At 38.6% G+C, this 18,630-nt stretch overlaps 1 long non-coding RNA gene and 1 other non-coding gene across 2 annotated transcripts in view; one reads left to right on the forward strand and one right to left on the reverse strand.

Moving 5' to 3' along the window:
* Positions 1-18,630, forward strand: part of LOC141724645 (uncharacterized) — a 237,801-nt gene that overhangs the window by 159,033 nt on the left and 60,138 nt on the right. The window lies entirely within an intron of this gene.
* On the reverse strand, positions 12,721-12,826 carry LOC141680241 (small nucleolar RNA R71). Its single transcript, XR_012558294.1, has one exon. It is a non-coding gene; the product is annotated as a small nucleolar RNA R71 (small nucleolar RNA).

Raw genomic sequence — 18,630 nt, forward strand, 5'->3', positions numbered from 1 at the left:
TTCATTAAATAAAATAAAGCTATCGAATAAACCTTATTCGATTAATAGTTTTGAAAACTATATCTATATATATATATAAGTATATATAATATACTCGGGAACATCGACTCCCGGTTTTAGGAAATGTTCACCTTTGGGTCCCCTATACTAAGGGTATACGCAACTACTGCTTATCTCTAGCATAGGTATTATGCAACTTATAAGCATTTGAATCAACAGATATATATCAAGATTACGAAACAGACATGCATATATACCATATCACAAGCTCCAATATATCGCAAGATTTTCTAATTAACCATCATGCATCTATCACAAGATAATGCATATACATATATACATCACAACAACAGTATAACGGGTAAAAAACTTGTATGAGCGACGGCTATATTTACGCGATTACCAAATTTAAACCATTCCAATCAATTCACAATTCAACCCACAATCACCACTACAACCAAACTTCATCCATTCTTTACTACAACAGCCCCAACAACTCAAGATTTCCAATTTATACTACTTCTCAATCATGAACTAAGAGCTTACTTAAGTTCATTAATTAATAATCAAGATTTACCATTCCAAAAACATTACAAAACCAACCAATCTCTAAATATTCAATAACCATGCTTCTCATGAACTATACTACTCATAACAAGCTCTTAACATTCAATAACTATGCTAGGTTAAGAGATTATACCTTCCTTGTGAGTAGGAGTAAGTAATGAGCTTGGAACAACCTTGGAAAATCCTTACTAAAGCTTTATCTAAGCAAAAACACAAGATCAAAATTTCAAGTTCTTGAATAACACTATTCACTCTCTTCTTCCATGAATTATTGGAAGAGATGTTGAAGGAATTGGAAGCTTAGATTCATAGGATATCTATATCTATGTACAAGGAACCTTAGATAATTACCTCACTAATTAACAAGGCTTGGAACTTGGTTTTTTGAATTTTCTTCTTCCTTGAAATGGAAAAGGCCGAGAGCTTCTTCATGAAATGGGGAAAGTCAACTTGTGTTTTGTGTTTTTGATTTGTTTTGCTTGGTTATTTCCTTTTGTTTTGCTTAATTACCTTTTAACCATGGTAAAATTTGTGTGGCTTGTAATCAACCAACAATCCCTCCATTTGTCATGCTTATGTCACCATGCCTATGTCATCCATTTGCCATATGTCTCTTCCTTGTGGTTTAATGATGTCACAATCCTTGGCTTCTTGTACAAGCTTGTCTCTTGGTCGCTTATTTGTTTTCGGTTCGCTTAACTTTTGTTCTCGTTTATCGTTTGAGAGATCATACTCAGGATCTTATTACTTGGGTTCCCCTAAACCCTTCTTAATAATTTATATTCCTTTTATGATCCTCTCTTATAATCCTTTAATTTAAATCCTTTTAATCATGTTACCTTATACTCAATTCTTTCGGTATCTGGTGGATTTTCGGGAAAAATCAAAGTGTTCGAATGTGGATTCTGACGATCTTTACATACGCTTATTTACTTTATTAAGTACTAATACGATCTTAAAATTTCCATAACAGTACTCCTATATAGCGTGTTCTGATAATTTTCCTTAATCAGCATCATCAGCAAAAGTTACTATTCATCCGTGTTTCAAAAATTTCCAAAAATTGGGGTTATTACAGTCTCCCCTCCTTAAAAGGATTCCGTCCCGGAATCAGATAGAAAATGAATAGGGATGCTCTTTTAGCATTGCACTTTCTAAGTCTCAAGTAAATTTTCCCACATTGTGGTTCTACCACCAAACTCTGCCTAGTTTGATAACCCTTCTCCTAAGCACTTGTTCCTTTTTTGATCTATAACCCTTTCTGGTTGCTCCATATAGGTTACGTCCGGTTGCATGCCTATGCGCTCATATGCCCCTATTTATCTGGCATCCGAATTATACTTCCTTAACATTGATACGTGGAACACGTTATGAACTTGCTACATGTTCGGGGTAGGGATAGCTCATATGCTAACTTCCCAATACGTCTTAATATATCCAAGGGTCCAACAATTCGTGGGCTTAGCTTTCCTTTCTTTCCAAACCTCATCCATCCTTTCCAAGGGAATACCTATAACAGCACTAGGTCCCCTACTTCCTATTCTTTGTCCTTTCATGCCAAATCAACTTACTTCTTATGTCCATCTTGGGCTACTACCAGCCGTCCTCTGATTAGATCTATTATATCCTTGATCCTTTGGACTACTGCGGGTCCGAGCATCTTGCGCTCTACAATCTTCATCCTAACATAAGGGAGATCGACATTGTCTTCACTCAAGGATCTCATAAGGCGATATCCCGATACTGACATACGATCTATTGTCGTAAGAAAACTCAATCCGTGCTAAGTGACCATTCCAAATTCTTTCAAGTCTATTGCACAGACTCTCATCATAGCTTCTAGCATTATAGCTTTTGCTTCTCAATACCCATTCTTTTCCAGTTCGTAGTCGTTACTATCTTCTGTACGTAATACTATACTGGTTACACTTTTGCTCGTTAGCGTTCTATAACCTTTTAATAACCACGTCAACCTTAGTATCACGAACGTGTTTCCATTACGAATACCACCATACTTAGTACCACTTCATCTCTAGCTGCCTCCATCTTCGAAAGCTTGGTCCTTCGTATAAAAGTAAAAGAATTTATTGAGTGATCACTATGATCATGAACACTTGTTCTATTGCATAGTTAGTACAGAAGGTGGCCAGCCTTTAGTACTTGACAAGCAATTAAACAACATGTCGTATCCTACTAGGCTTCTATCACACAGATAGATAGTCATTCGGCAATATCTCCCATCCTGGAAGGGTTGTTCTTCTCAGCTTATACAAAATGAAAAGGAGAGAAAAGAACGAATTGAAGAGAATTGTATATGAAAAAAATACTGCCACAAATATCTGGCTTGGAATCTACCTCTGAACTATAGAGGTTTGTCATAGAAGAACAAAACATATGTGTATATATATCAACATCAAGTATTATAGCATCGCATTTCACGTGCCAGAATATTTACTATTCCGTCCATCATTCCATGGACCCATACTCTTGCTCGAGCTCATAAACACTCACTTTTTAAACGCCCTCGACATCGAAACTCGAATAAGGGATTTCGTTCTAGATATCATCGTTACTGGAATCCATTGCTACACCGCAACCTTCTTCGTATAGTAATACTACTCTTTATCGATAAGAAGGAATAAATAAATCATAGGTAAATAATCGACTTAATTAGTCTATCAATGATAACTTATACATCACCACGACCCGATTAGTGGTACTCAATCTCAACATCCATTACAATACAACTCTCACAGTTGTAATCGACTCATTATTCAAAGAAACGTTGATGCATTACTATAGTCCACCACGGACCTACTATAGTCATTCGTTTTCCATGAAGTCTTAATATCTAACCATACGGAGTCCATACATATCATATCAAATTCTTCTAAGGAGGTAACATGATCACCGTTCATGATTCATGAAGAACACTCCTGATCCTGACGTACATTCATGACCTGAAGCAGGTAAAATTGCAGAAGAGTTTCAATGAAAACAACGATAGCAGGTTAATACCATTATTAAACTTATGTCTTTATTAGGAGACATGCATCTCAAAGGTTCATTTAGTCATTTCGTAACATGGTTCTGGCTTATCTCAAGATAGTACCTTCTAAGATAGATAGCCCGCTCATGGCGATTACACGAATTAAACCTTTACCCAACTACTATTACCGTTGAGTAATGCACAGTCATCAAAAGGAATGTCAATCTTCCGAACCGTAATACAACCTTCCCGACTTCAACCATCATCACTGTATTCCTCTCGCACGAGCGCCTATAATTATCCTCTTATATTTAAAGTGTCATCCACCTCTTTGGCCTTTCCTGATAGTAAAATTTCCTTACAATCAATGTCTCTTAAATGATCTTCAACTAAATTTTCTACCTCATTTCCAATCACTGCTTGTGTGAAAATGCTCTTCCTTACACTTTGGTAAAAAAATATATCACCCTTTTTCCATAAGTTATTGCCTCGGTCTTTTAGAGGTTAACATTGTCATGACTGACTCTCGATCATACTTCGGACGTCTCTTATCTCGGGTCCTACTTGTTTTCACCAATCTCGACCCTTATTGGGTCGATCTATACTTTCTTATGGTTCAACACGTGCCCCAACTGGCATTATTATAATTACGTCACATTTCCTTTATCAAATTTTCTATTCTTGAGAACTTTGAATATTACATTTTTCCTTGTAAAACCTCTAAGGTTATCCTTAAACCGTTCCTCCTGTATTCCCTAGATACAGGGCATATCAAAATATCATTTACTAATACTAGAATCCATTGTTTATACATTTCTGAAAAATATCTTCACTGATCCTCAAAGGTTGTTGTTACCTTAATCCTTTCCAATTCATACTGTCAAAACTCATACTATCCCTATTAAGGGTGAAATGCCAACCTTCATACATTCCCCTATGGTTCATCTCAAGTTATTGAAGTTGTATGCTTAATTCCACCTTTAAAAAGGTACTTGCATCCTTCCATGGATAAATCAAGTCATATATCCTTGATAGATTATCTTATTCAATCATTCCCACCCAGATAGTCTATACCAATTTCACAATAGCATCCTTATTCAAACTGAGGTCAATACATATGGCCTTCAAAAGATAACAATGGTTACCCGCTTTTCTTTCCTAATTTGGTAATGACAACAGGGATGTCCTGGAAGATATTGCTCGTGTTCAACGTGAACTTCTTCTTAATAATTCCTCATTTACTTTTGTTGTTTATCTCAACAGTCATCTCAATGTTGGGATGTCTTTCATACCTGGCGTCTCCCTTTCTGGGTATCATGCCACCGGTCTTACACTTCACATTTTTGAAGGTCACTTCCTTCATCCAATTTTCCTAATTTCCTACTTTCTTGTCTCCTCAGTCTATCCGCGTCTCATTATTTATCCTTCGAACTATCTCAAGGTTTCCTCGAATTCTCCCAACTTAAAGGGGGTACAATATGTACATCTCTTATGCCTTCAACCATCAACTTTAACTCATAGTGAATCATCCTCATCCTGACGATCACATACTTTTCTATTTCTATTGTTACGAGTCTTTAGGGTTTCCTCATACCCAACTCCCTTATCATTCCTCAAACTCTATTGCCTTTATATTCCTTTCCACTTCAGTTTTTTTTTATTTTCCTTTCTCTTACGATCATTTCATGAACCCACTAATCATTTACTTCAAACATCATGTCATTCTGGGATTCGTGTCCTCAGAACGAATCTTGACAACTTTTACAACTTAGATTCATAATTCATCATACTCGTCCGCCTTTGTTCTGGATCTAAAGCTTTTACACTATCTCTCTAACCTTGGAAATTACTTTCTCGAAAACAATTGACTGAACTTTAATCATTTTATCATAACCTCTGGCTCCGTGCCTTTTTTGGTCTTTCACCAGCGGGTGGTCTCTCTCTTAGGAGGGTAAGTGATAAAAACATTCTTTTGTGATTCGTCAATCATTTAGAATCTCAAATGATTCCTGTATTTCCTTTAGCCAGGCTCTTGCCTCGACGGGGTCAGCTATTTCCTTGGAACTCTGAGAGCTTAGCGACTTAAAGGTCCTGAAAGAATTTCACACCACATTGTTTCCTCAAGGTGGTGGTTAGGGGTAAAAGTATAAGTTTTGTTTTAGGCAGGTCCATGGATTGCCCAATAGGAGTACCATCCTGGTTCTTCCTATCTTGCGCGACTTCTGTTTTCTCAGTCTAAATATTTCTTCCTACTCCCCATAATTGGGGTCATCTTTTAATTTAAAATCCTCATTTTCCACTTCATTATATTTTGGGTTCCCTATATCTTAATTGAGACCTCCCTGATTATCACATTCAAGGTTTGACCCTAATCTTATTCCTCGTGGGTGCATCATGCTTGGAAAAATTTTGAGAATCTCTGGATATTTGTCTTACTTACTTTGCTTAAGTCTTTTCCTCGTTCAGTCCTTGCATGATTGCAAATTATGAATTCTGAAGTTCTATAAACTTCATGACACTCTCTTAAGTGTTAATAGTGCAATTAACAATATGAACTTATCACAAATAAACTTATTTGAACTGAAATTAATGAATATATACATAACCATTTGTTCGAGGGTACAACAACTGAACACATTAAAGAGAATTACATCATTTGATCTGATCGCTTCTATCCCAAAGGTACTACCATAGATAATCATCTAGTCATTAAAACTAATCATTCATAACTTAGGCTAATCCTCCAAAAGCGGTGCTATATGAAACCCTTGTCTGATCGCTCTGGCTCTACACACTACCATGGATCAAGAAATGCGGGCACGCACGATATCCCTAACCTGCTCCATCACAGAGGTGATGAGGTATAAGATAGTCGCAAGTAGAGCTGGATCAACCTGACCCTCAAGATGGCCTCTAGCTGTAATTCGGGTGGTAGCCCCTATCCTGTCCATGCTATAAGCTAATCCTGCCGGAAGTACCCCGCCCTCAATCCTTGGTGCAGTAAGTCGATCCAATAGATCACTCCTAACATTACGGGCCTTAGACAGGCCACCCATAGTCATATGATAATCGGCGATAAGAGAAGCCTGAGTGGTAGCATCTAGCAGTCCATGGGGTGCAGGTGGTGCAGACCCAGGGGATCCAAATGGATAACCTAGCACGGTATCAGGTGACAATGGTACAGGAGATAAAGGTGGCATTTCCTCAGTAGGTGTTGGGCTTTGTATAGGGGAGGGAACAGGAATTGGTGGAACCTCATGGATGTCAACAGGAACCTCTGGAAGAGGGTCTGATACTGGTATAATTGGTGTCGTGGAAGGCCCCACTCCTTTTGCCCTCATTATCCTTTGTGCCCTTGGTAACTCTTCATCCTCTAGTGCCACCCTCGCGGCCATTCTAGCTCTGGTAGTCGCCCTGACTACGGTCATTAATTCCTCAGCGGTCCTCTCTTCATTCTCGTCAGGATCCTCCACGAGATCCTCCTCAGCAACAATCCCTTCTGGGATAACATCCTCAATCGCAACATTCTCAATATGAATCTCATCCGGTCCCTCATTAGGGTACTCTATTGGATTCACAATTTGATCTCCCATATGCAATAAAACATCCTCATGCTGATGCTCCTGAACCTCAGGGTTCGGTGCCCCGCTGCCCTATACGAGAACGAATTATGTTACTATCATAATATTTATAAGGGTTCCCGTAAGGGTTTTAACTGTCAGTACTACGTTAGGTAGCCCGACTATGAACTTGGCAAGAGTTCTTATTATCTTAGTGAACTTATTATCTTAACGGCACATCATCTCTGAGGTTTATAATGCTTAGCTCTGATACCATTTCTGTAACACCCCCAAATCTGGGGTCGGGGATTCGGGTTGTCAAGAGTTCCATTTCCCTTAATAATACTTAACCTTAACAATCAACCAACTGCTGCATACTGTGACCCCACAATATACACACACACACCATAAGTTATAGTCTCAGAGATGAATACCAAATATAACACAAGTCATTTTACTCCACAATTATAAACAATTTCACCTCAAAAGGGTTTCTGAATAATTTACATATTCTTTTCCATTATTACAATTCATAATATACATAAGCCTGGTTCATCAATAGTTGAAAACCTAGCCTACTGGTAGTTCTTACCTCAGCTACGGCGGCATCAACGCTTCCAGAAAACTTCGGAACATTTCCTAACCGCTTGCGAATTGGAAGCTTGGTCCTGTTCATCTTTTCTATCTGTTGTTGTGTGATGAAAGAAGAAAGCAAGGGTGAGCAACAAACCCACCGAAATAATATGTATAATAATTAACTGTATATGAGCATTCTCATAGTACTCATCAAAGTCTTGGTCAAGAAGAAATGAACCAAGTTGATATCTTAACGCGACCAAGTCGCAAAATATTCAGTATATATATACATATATACTTTTCACAATCTTTGAAATCCTCTGACATGTATAATATACACAGAGTTCCAGTTTATAACTGTATAAAAATATCGTTGCAAGGTGATCTCATATATCTAACCTTGTCTCTACGATTTTCTGAAAATCTTTGACATGCATAAGATAATCATTTACTAGATATAAGTTTAAAAGATGAAGTTAAAAGATACTCCAATATACTTATATATTTTCTAAATACTACTTGAACTACCACCGTTCAAGTTATAATTAATTTCAAAAGTTCATCACATAGATGAGACTACAAGATAAGACTTGAATAGATTCAATCTTTGAAATGTTGTTTAAAAGAAATGAAGTTACGAGATACTTCATTTAGTCCCGATATATATATCCACATATATATCTCTTATACATTTCCTGGAAACCTCTGTTATGTAAAGTATGAACAGAGTTTGTAACATCCAATGAATTTTGGAAAGAAAAAGAATTTTGGCATAAACCCGATATCTTGCTGATCAGGCAAAGATACCAATAAGTAACCTTTTCTACTGTAGATTGATGAATTCCTCGCCGGTCATCACCCTGGCCGCATTAGGACCTCGCGCTAGACCGTTACCCGGCCACTCACGCGTGGATGGACTGTCACCCAGCCTCTTACACCTTCATAGACCGTACCCCGGCCTGTCGCTTATGCCGACTCAATTAGATGGACTTACTTCCCGAACATTGGGCAAGTAATCAAATTATTTTCTCAAAACAGCAACCTCGTTGCGAATATAAAATACACCACAGAGCCGGATCCCTAAGATTTTTGAGCAAATATTCAAGTCTCCTTCGAAAGGAAGATCTTAAATCTGAGAACGAGTTTTTGGGATCCGCTCTAACTTTTAAAATCATTTTGAAGACTCGAAAAAAATTTTAAGAATATTTAGAGTAATGCGGATTTAATGAAATAAATTAGTCCCGATATATTAGAAAATATCTGAATATTATTATTTAAATAATATTCCCAAAAGGATAATCCTTATAAAAATAATTGAAGTAGAAGTTTTAAAACTCATACTTTAAATGGATATTAAATAACCAAAGATATACTTATACGAAAGTATGATCTTTATTTGAATAATCGAAAATATGTTTGATTATTAAAACATTATTCTTTAATAAAATAAATAATATTATTTAATAAATAAGCGGAGTCATAAGTTCTCAAATGAATATTCAAATAATATTCATTAAATAAAATAAAGCGAGTCATAAGTCCTCGAATGAGTATTCAAATTAATATTCATTAAATAAAATAAAGCTATCGAATAAACCTTATTCGATTAAAAATTTTGAAAACTATATCTATATATATATAAAAATATATATAATATACTCGGGAACATCGACTCCCGGTGTTAGGAAATGTTCACCTTTGGATCCCCTATACTAAGGTTATACGCAACTACTGCTTATCTCTAGCATAGGTATTATGCAACTTATAAGCATTTGAATCAACAGATTTATATCAAGATTACGAAACAGACATGCATATATACCATATCACATGCTCCAATATATCGCAAGATTTTCTAATTAACCATCATGCATCTATCACAAGATAATGCATATACATATATACATCACAACAACAGTATAACGGGTAGAAAACTTGCCTGAGCGACTGGGGGTGGTAAAAGGCCTGGGATGAGCCCGGTAACCTATAAATAACATATAAGTTGGAATTAAACCAAAGTTGCTTAAGAATCTACACTTTAACCAACTAGACTCTAACGCTCGCTTTTGCACTTAACGATTCACTTAAGTCGCTCGAGTACCCTCGGCTCCACCATTTTTAATAAATTAACCATTATGAATTTTAAGGCGATTCTTTCGCGAGTAATTTACCAACTTCCTAATCCACATTACATAATTGTTTCGTAATCCAATTAGTCTTTAGGGGCCTTAACCAAGGTTTCAAAATAAGGCGAGGGGTAATGGTCCGTTCGCGAAATGCCGTTACTTAAAACGGTCATTTCTCCTAAATCGTACATCGGATTCAAGCGAACCACATATCAAAACGAAGCTCGTAACATGAACTAACTAATCATGGCAATGGTCAAAACCTAACAGTGAGTTCACGGGTCCTAATGTTAAGAACAAAAGCAGTCTAAGGTAAATCGGGCATTACGACGGCTATATTTACGCGATTACCAAATTTAAACCATTCCAATCAATTCACAATTCAACCCACAATCACCACTACAACCAAACTTCATCCATTCTTTACTACAACAGCCCCAACAACTCAAGATTTCCAATTTATACTACTTCTCAATCATGAACTAAGAGCTTACTTAAGTTCATTAACTAATAATCAAGATTTACCATTCTAAAAACATTACAAAACCAGCCAATCTCTATATATTCAATAACCATGCTTCTCATAAACTATACTACTCATAACAAGCTCTTAATATTCAATAAATATGCTAGGTTAAGAGATTATACCTTCCTTGTGAGTAGGAGTAAGTAATGAGCTTGGAACAACCTTGGAAAATCCTTACTAAAGCTTTATCTAAGCAAAAACACAAGATCAAAATTTCAAGTTCTTGAAAAACACTATTCACTCTCTTCTTCCATGAATTATTGGAAGAGATTGTGAAGGAATTGGAAGCTTAGATTCATAGGATATCTATATCTATGTACAAGGAACCTTAGATAATTACCTCACTAATTAACAAGGCTTGGAACTTGGTTTTTTGAATTTTCTTCTTCCTTGAAATGGAAAAGGCCAAGAGCTTCTTCATGAAATGGGGAAAGTCAACTTGTGTTTTGTGTTTTTGATTTGTTTTGATTGGTTGTTTCCTTTTGTTTTGTTTAATTACCTTTTAACCATGGTAAAATTTGTGTGGCTTGTAATCAACCAACAATCCCTACATTTGTCATGCTTATGTCACCATGCCTATGTCATCCATTTGCCACATGTCTCTTCCTTGTGGTTTGATGATGTCACCATCATTGGCTTCTTGTACAAGCTTGTCTCTTGGTCGCTTATTTGTTTTACGGTTCGCTTAACTTTCGTTCTCGTTTATCGTTTGAGAGATCATACTCTGGATCTTATTACTTGGGTTCCCCTAAACCCTCTTAATAATTTATATTCCTTTTATGATCCTCTCTTATAATCCTTGAATTTAAATCCTTTTAATCATGTTACCTTATACTCAATTCTTTCGGTATCTGGTGGATTTTCGGGAAAAATCAAAGTGTTCGAATATGGATTCTGATGATCTTTACATACACTTATTTACTTTATGGAGTACTAATACGATATTAGAATTTCCATAACAGTACTCCTATATAGCGTGTTCTGATAATTTTCCTTAATCAGCATCATCAGCAAAAGTTACTATTCATTCGTGTTTCAAAAATTTCCAAAAATTGGGGTTATTACAACCAAGATTACAAAGTAATGAGACAGGATAATAAAACAAAACTATCTAGTCTATTACAATGCTACTTCATTACTATATTCCAGCATCTTTGAATATCTTCATAATAGCATGGAAATGGCAATGCTTCTTTTTTCTTGAAAACCCAGTTGAATAGGCTACCACATTCCATTTGCATCCACTTGACGCATGTGACAGTGTTGTCACTGTCAACTGATATTTGAATTCTTTATCCGTCGGGTTCATGATCATCTGTCGAGTTATTGATCATCCGTCGGGTTGTTGATCTTCCGTCAGGTTCATTGTTGTTTATCCGTCGGGTAGCAATCAGGCACTTGACTTCATTTCACTTATGAAGAATTACAAGACATCATCTATGTACAATTAATCAACCTATTCTGCATATCTAACTGAGGTCAACATGACTCAAATACTACTACAGATTCTAAACAATGTGTATGCAGAAATGTGCTATAGACTTATTGTTACATAAGCTACTCACTCGATGGATAATAAGTCATCATCCGTCGGGACTATATTGAGTCATCCGTCGGGACTATAAACCTTATCCGTCGAGTGCTACATAATTTCACTAAGTAAAATCTACCAAGGTGTTTTGTTCATGTAATCATCAAGTACACAACATATACACAACAAAATAGGAGGGTTAAATCCCATCTAGATCATTCATATTTCTCAAATGATTCATAATATACCCAATGTCCAATTTTATCATTACCCGATCAAGGATAACTTTTAATGGAATCAATGTATATTAATTCGTGTACTCATTCGCGTTCGCGTCCTCGCAAGAGAACACTGGATAAAGCTGAGGAAGAACTTGTGCTGGTTCGTAGGGAAGTTTTTGAGGATAAAGAGAAGTTAGAGGAAGAAGAGAAAGTTGAAGAGCCAATTGTAGTAGCTATGGGTGATCAAGCAGAAAATCTGAAGGCTTTGATGGACTATTCAAAGCCTAAGATTAAAGATATTCATTCTAGCATCATCATACCAGCCATCAGAGATAACACTTTTGAGATCAAGTCAAGCACGATCCAGATGATACAGAACTCAGTTCAGTTTGGGGTTCTCCTACTGAAGACCCCAACATGCACATCAGGGATTTCATCGAGATCTGCGATACTTTCAAGTTCAATTATGTGACTGAAGATTCTATCAAACTATGTCTCTTCCCATTCTCTCTGAGGGACAAGGCTAAGTGCTGGTTACACTCTCTACCAGCAGGGTCTATCACCACTTAGGAAGATCTTGCTCAAAAGTTTCTCACTAAATTCTTCCCCATGGCGAAGACTGCCGCAATCAGGAATGCTCTTACTCAGTTTGCTCAACAAACTGGAGAATCTCTGTGTGAGGCTTGGGATCGATATAAGGAGGTGCTAAGGAAGTCCCATACTATGGCATGCCTGATTGGATGATTATCAACTATTTCTATAATGGATTGGGTCCTACTTCTAGACCCATGATTGATGCAGCATCAGGAGGAGCCTTGTGGGCTAAGAGCTACGATGAAGCTTATGAACTTATTGAACTGATGGATGTTAATGAGTACCAGAATCCTTCTCAGAGACTGACTCATGGAAAAGTAGCAGGAATTCTGGAGTTGGACGCAGCAACTGCTATCGCTGCCCAACTAAAGGCGTTGACAATGATGGTGGACACCTTGGCGAATTATGGAGTTAATCAAATCACTAGTGTCTGCGATCTATGTGCTGGAGCCCACGAGACTGATCAATGCACAATTTCTAGTGAATCAGCTCAGTTTGTGACCAACTTCCAGCGATCGTAGCAACCTATGCCAGCCACCTATCATCCTAACAACCACAATCATCCAAATTTCAGTTGGAACAACGCTCAGAATACGGTTCAACAGCCTTATCAGCAATATCCAGCTAAGCAGTACAACCCCCCTGGTTTTCAGCCACCGCAGTATGCACCAAGACAACAACTCCAGCTGCAACAAGCTAATAAAAAATCCGAATTGGAGGAATTGAAGCTTATGTGCAAGAGTCAAGCTGTTTCTATCAGGACCTTGGAAAATCAAATTGGGAAAATTGCCAATGCCGTGCTAAATCGGCAGCCAGGTACATTGCCTAGTGACACTGAAGTGCCAGGAAAGAGGGAAGCTAAGGAGCAGGTAAAGGAAATCACTTCGAGGTCTGGGAAGGTTGTGAATCCTGAACAAACTCAAGAGTTAACTGAAGAAATTGGGGCTGAGAAAGAAGTAGTGTAGAAAGATGAAGAAGTGGAACCAAGGAAGACTTCTGTTGAGCACACTCCGCCTGAGGGTGATACAGGGGAGAAACAAATCTATCCTCCACCACCTTCTCCTAAGCGGCTGCAGAAGAAAAAGCTGGACAAGCAATTTGAGAAGTTTCTGGAGGTGTTCAAGAAACTGCATATCAACATACCTTTCACCGAGGCTCTCGAGCAGATGCCTAGTTATGCAAAGTTTATGAAAGGTATTCTCTCCCGGAAAGTGAAGCTAGATGATTTAGAGATTGTCGCTCTCACGGAGGAATGCAGTGCTGTGCTGCAACAGAAGTTACCTCCGAAGCTTAAAGATCCAAGTAGCTTCACCATTCCATGTACTATTGGAAAAGTGTCTTTTGACAGATGCTTATGTGATTTGGGAGCTAGCATCAATCTGATGCCTTTGTCAATTTTCTAGCAGCTGGACTTACCTGATCCCAAACCAACATATAAGACCTTGCAGCTGGCTGACCGTTCTATTACATACCCGCGAGGTATTGTGGAGGATGTCTTGGTCAAGGTTGATAAACTCATCTTTCCTGCTGATTTTGAAATTCTTGATTTTGAGGAGGATAAGAAGATTCCTATAATCTTGGGAAGACCTTTCTTGGCGACTGGCCAAACCTTGATAGATGTACAGAAAGTTGAGCTCACCATGCGAGTTCTGGATCAGGATGTTACTTTTAATATGTTCAATGCTATGAAATTTCCTACTGATAATGAGGAGTACTTAAAAGTGGAGCTGGTCGATTCGGTGGTCACATCGGAACTTGATCAATTGCTAAGGTCTGATGTCTTAGAAAAAGCCTTATTGGGGAATTCAGATAGTGAAGATGACGAAGGTGAAGAACAATTGCAATATTTAAATGATTTTCCCGGAAAAGTAAAATTGATATGCCTTTTGAATCTCTTGGAATGGAGGAATTGGATAAAGCTCATAAATGCCTCTAGCCTTCTATTGAGGAAGCTCCCACTCTCGAGCTTAAGCCTTTACCTGAACATTTGAGGTATGCATTTTTAGGTGATGCATCTACTCTACCTGTTATTATTGCATCTGACCTTTCAGGTAGTGATGAGGAAAAGCTTTTGAGAATTCTGAGAGAGTTCAAGTCGGCAATCGGATGGACTATAACAAATATCAAATCAGCCCTTCTTACTATATGCATAAAATTCTGCTAGAAGAAGGTAGCAAACCTACGGTCAAGCAGCAAAGAAGACTTAATCCTATCATGAAGGAGGTAGTGAAGAAGGAAATTCTTAAGTGGCTAGATGCAGGGATCATCTACCCTATCTCTGACAGTTCTTGGGTAAGCCCGGTTCAATGTGAACCAAAGAAAGGTGGAATTACTGTGGTAGAAAATGAGAAGAATTAGCTTATTCCTACAAGGACAATTATGGGGTGGAGATTTTGCATGGACTACAGGAAGCTAAACAAATCCACTAGGAAGGATCACTTCCCTTTTCCATTCATTGATCAGATGTTTGACACGTTGGCCGGTCATGAGTACCATTGTCTTTTGGATGGCTATTTGGGTTACAATCAGATTTGTATCGCTCCAGAAGATCAGGAGAAAACTACCTTCACTTGTTCATTTGGTACTTTCGCCTTCAGACGAGTTTCTTTTGGTTTGTGTGGTGCGCCAGCCACATTTCAGCGATGTATGATGGCCATTTTTTCTGATATGATTGGAAGAACGTCGAAGTGTTCATGGATGACTTCTCTGTATTTGGCGATTCTTTTGACGAATGCTTGAAAAATCTTGGACATGTTCTCAAGAGGTGTGTTGAGACCAATCTGGTTCTCAATTGGGAAAAATGTCACTTTATGGTAGGATAGGGCACCATTCTCGGGCATAAGGTTTCTAGTAAGGGTCTTGAGGTGGATAAGGCCAAGGTGGGGGTTATTGAGAATCTTCCTCCACCCATTTCGGTTAAAGGAATTCGTAATTTTCTTGGTCATGCGGGTTTCTACAGGTGTTTCATCAAAGATTTCTCGAAAATTTCAATGCCTTTGTGTAGTTTGTTAGAGAAAGATATTCCTTTCAAGTTTGATGAAGAGTGCCTTGCAGCTTTTGAGACATTCAAGAAGAGTTTAATTACGGCACCTGTCAAAACTGCACCTGATTGGAATGAGCCTTTTGAGATGATGTGCGATGCAAGCGACTATGCAGTTGGAGCAGTTCTTGGGCAGAGGAAGAACAACATATTACATGAGGTCTACTATGCTAGTAAGACTCTAAATGGTGCTCAACTGAATTACACTACTACGGAGAAAGAACTTTTGGCTATTGTCTATGGTTTTGAGAAATTTTGATCTTATCTACTTGGGACTAAGGTGACAGTTTTCACTGATCACACTGCAATTCGATATCTCGTCTCAAAGAAGGACTCGAAGCCTAGATTGATTCGATGGGTTCTTTTGCTCCAAGAATTTGAACTAGAGATCAAGGACAGGAAATGAACTGAAAATCAAGTTATTGATCATCTCTCGCGTTTAGAGAATCCTAATGCTACTTCATTGGATAGGACTTTGATAAATGAGTCTTTCCCCGATGAGCAGCTATTTGGAGTGTAAGAAGAAGAATCATTGTTTGCAGACATTGTGAACTACCTTGTGAGTAATATCATGCCTCCTGACTTATCTTATGCTCAAAGGAAGAAGTTTCTTCATGAAGGGAAGTGGTATAGGTGGGATGAGACATTTCTTTTTCGCCAAGGAGCTGATCAAATCATCAGGAGATGTATTCCTTACAATGAAATAGGGGGGATCTTGCGAGATTGCCACTCAATGGCTTATGGAGGACATTATGGTGGAGAAAAGACAGCAGTTTGTGTTCTTCAAGCAGGTTTCTTTTGGCCGACATTGTTTAAAGATGCTCATCAGTTTGTTTTGAAATGTGATCGATGTCAATGTGTGGGTAATATGTCTAATAGGGATGAGATGCCTCTTAATGTGCTTCTCGAGGTTAAGGTCTTCGATGTTTGGGGAATTGACTTCATGGGGCCATTTGTCTCATCTTGTAACAATCAGTATATCTTGTTGGCGGTTGATTACGTGTCAAAATGGGTTGAAGGTAAGGCATTGCCAACGAACGATGCGAAAGTGGTGCTTAATTTTCTTCACAAGCATATATTCACAAGGTTTGGAACTCCAAAAGTCATAATCAGTGATGAGGGGTCGCATTTTTGCAATCGCAAGTTCACTGCTATGATGAAAAGGTATAATATGAATCATCGCATTACTATGGCTTATCATCCTCAGACAAATGGTCAAGATGAGGTATCTAACAGAGAGATTAAGCACATTTTGGACAAAGTGGTTTGTCCATCAAGGAAGGATTGGTCTTTAAAGCTTGATGAAGCTGTTTGGGCGTATAGAACAACATATAAGACTCCATTGGGAATGTCGCTGTTTCAGTTGTTTACGGTAAGGGGTGTCATGTGCCTGTGGACTCGAGCATAAAGCATATTGGGCTTTGAAGAAGTTAAATCTGGACTTGGATGCGGCTGGAAAGAAGAGGATGCTTTAATTAAATGAACTTGACGAGTTTCAACTCCAAGCTTATGAGAACAATAAAATGTATAAGGAGAAAGTCAAGAGGTGGCACAATAGGGGTCTAGTGCTCAAGTCATTTGTGTCGGGGCAACAAGTTCTTTTATTTAACTCTCGTCTCCGTCTTTTTCCTGGAAAGTTGAAGTCAAGATGGTCAGGGCCGTTTATTGTCAAAACTGTGTTTCCACATGGAGCGGTGGAAATTTTTGAGAATGATCCGGGCTAAACATTCAAAGTAAATGGTCAACGGTTGAAGCATTATTACGGTGACACGGCAACCCGCGAGGAGCTTAGTGTCATTTTATTATCCATTTGATCTCAAGATTCTACGTCGAGCTAGTGACGTAAAAGAAGCTCTTCTTGGGAGGCACCCCAAGTATGTTGTACATTCGTAGGTAGAGGAAGCAAGAAGAAAGGAGAAAAACACAAAAAAATTAGAAAAAGGAAAAAATTCAGGACCAAGTACAGAAGTTGGGCGCGCCCGCGTTGGCCAAGCACGTGGTCGCGCCATTTTTCCAGTAACCAAGCACGCCCGCGCTGATCCAGCGCCCGGCCGCACCGGTTTTCCAGAGAGTGAGCGCGCCCGCACTATCCTAGCGCGCGGCCGCGCCGGGTCCCTGTCAAAAAAAAAGGCAGTTTTAAGAGAAAATCGGGATTTAAACCAAAAATCAACTCCAACCCGATTTTTACTCTTCCACATCCCATAATTCCCTCTCTTAATCAATTCCATTATTCCCACGATTCCCATAATCAGTTACCACTTCTATTCCTTATAGAATTCATACCCCTCCACCTATAAATACATACACTTGCATACAACTTCTCCACCAATTCACAAACTCTCAAACACAAATTCTCTAAACACTTAAGCTTTTATTCTCTCTCTTTCAATCCCGATGGCACCCAAGAGACAAAGAACATAAGTTGGAAGCAGCGCCACCGATTCTTCAACTGTGAATGGTGTGAGGCCAAGGTTTTCTACTCCCGAGGATGAGGAGGAGTACACGAGGCTTCTCTCAAAGCCCATTGCTAAGGAGCGAGGTTTTCTGCCCTCAGGGAATGATGGTAAGCTTTTGGAGATGATTCTTGAGATGGGCTGGGTTACTTTTTGTGAGGCTCCCGCTGCTGTGCCCATGAGTGTTGTGCGGGAGTTCTATGCCAACGCTAAGGCGGAGAAGAATGGTTTCACGATGGTGAGGGGGAGGACTGTTGAGTACAGTACTGAGGCTATCAGGACGGTGATTGAGCAGCCTGCGAGGAAGGTGGGCCAGGACACTTGGAACGATAAGACTCCTGAGGACTTTGATTTGGATCTCATCGTTGCTACTCTCTGTGTGCCAAGGACTCATTGGAAGTTCAAGAGGGGCAATCTTGATTACTCCACGTTTCTTGCATCGTGCAT

This window comes from Apium graveolens, chromosome 1 (genome assembly GCF_009905375.1).
Source record: "Apium graveolens cultivar Ventura chromosome 1, ASM990537v1, whole genome shotgun sequence".
In the NCBI taxonomy this organism is placed as follows: Eukaryota; Viridiplantae; Streptophyta; class Magnoliopsida; order Apiales; family Apiaceae; genus Apium; species Apium graveolens.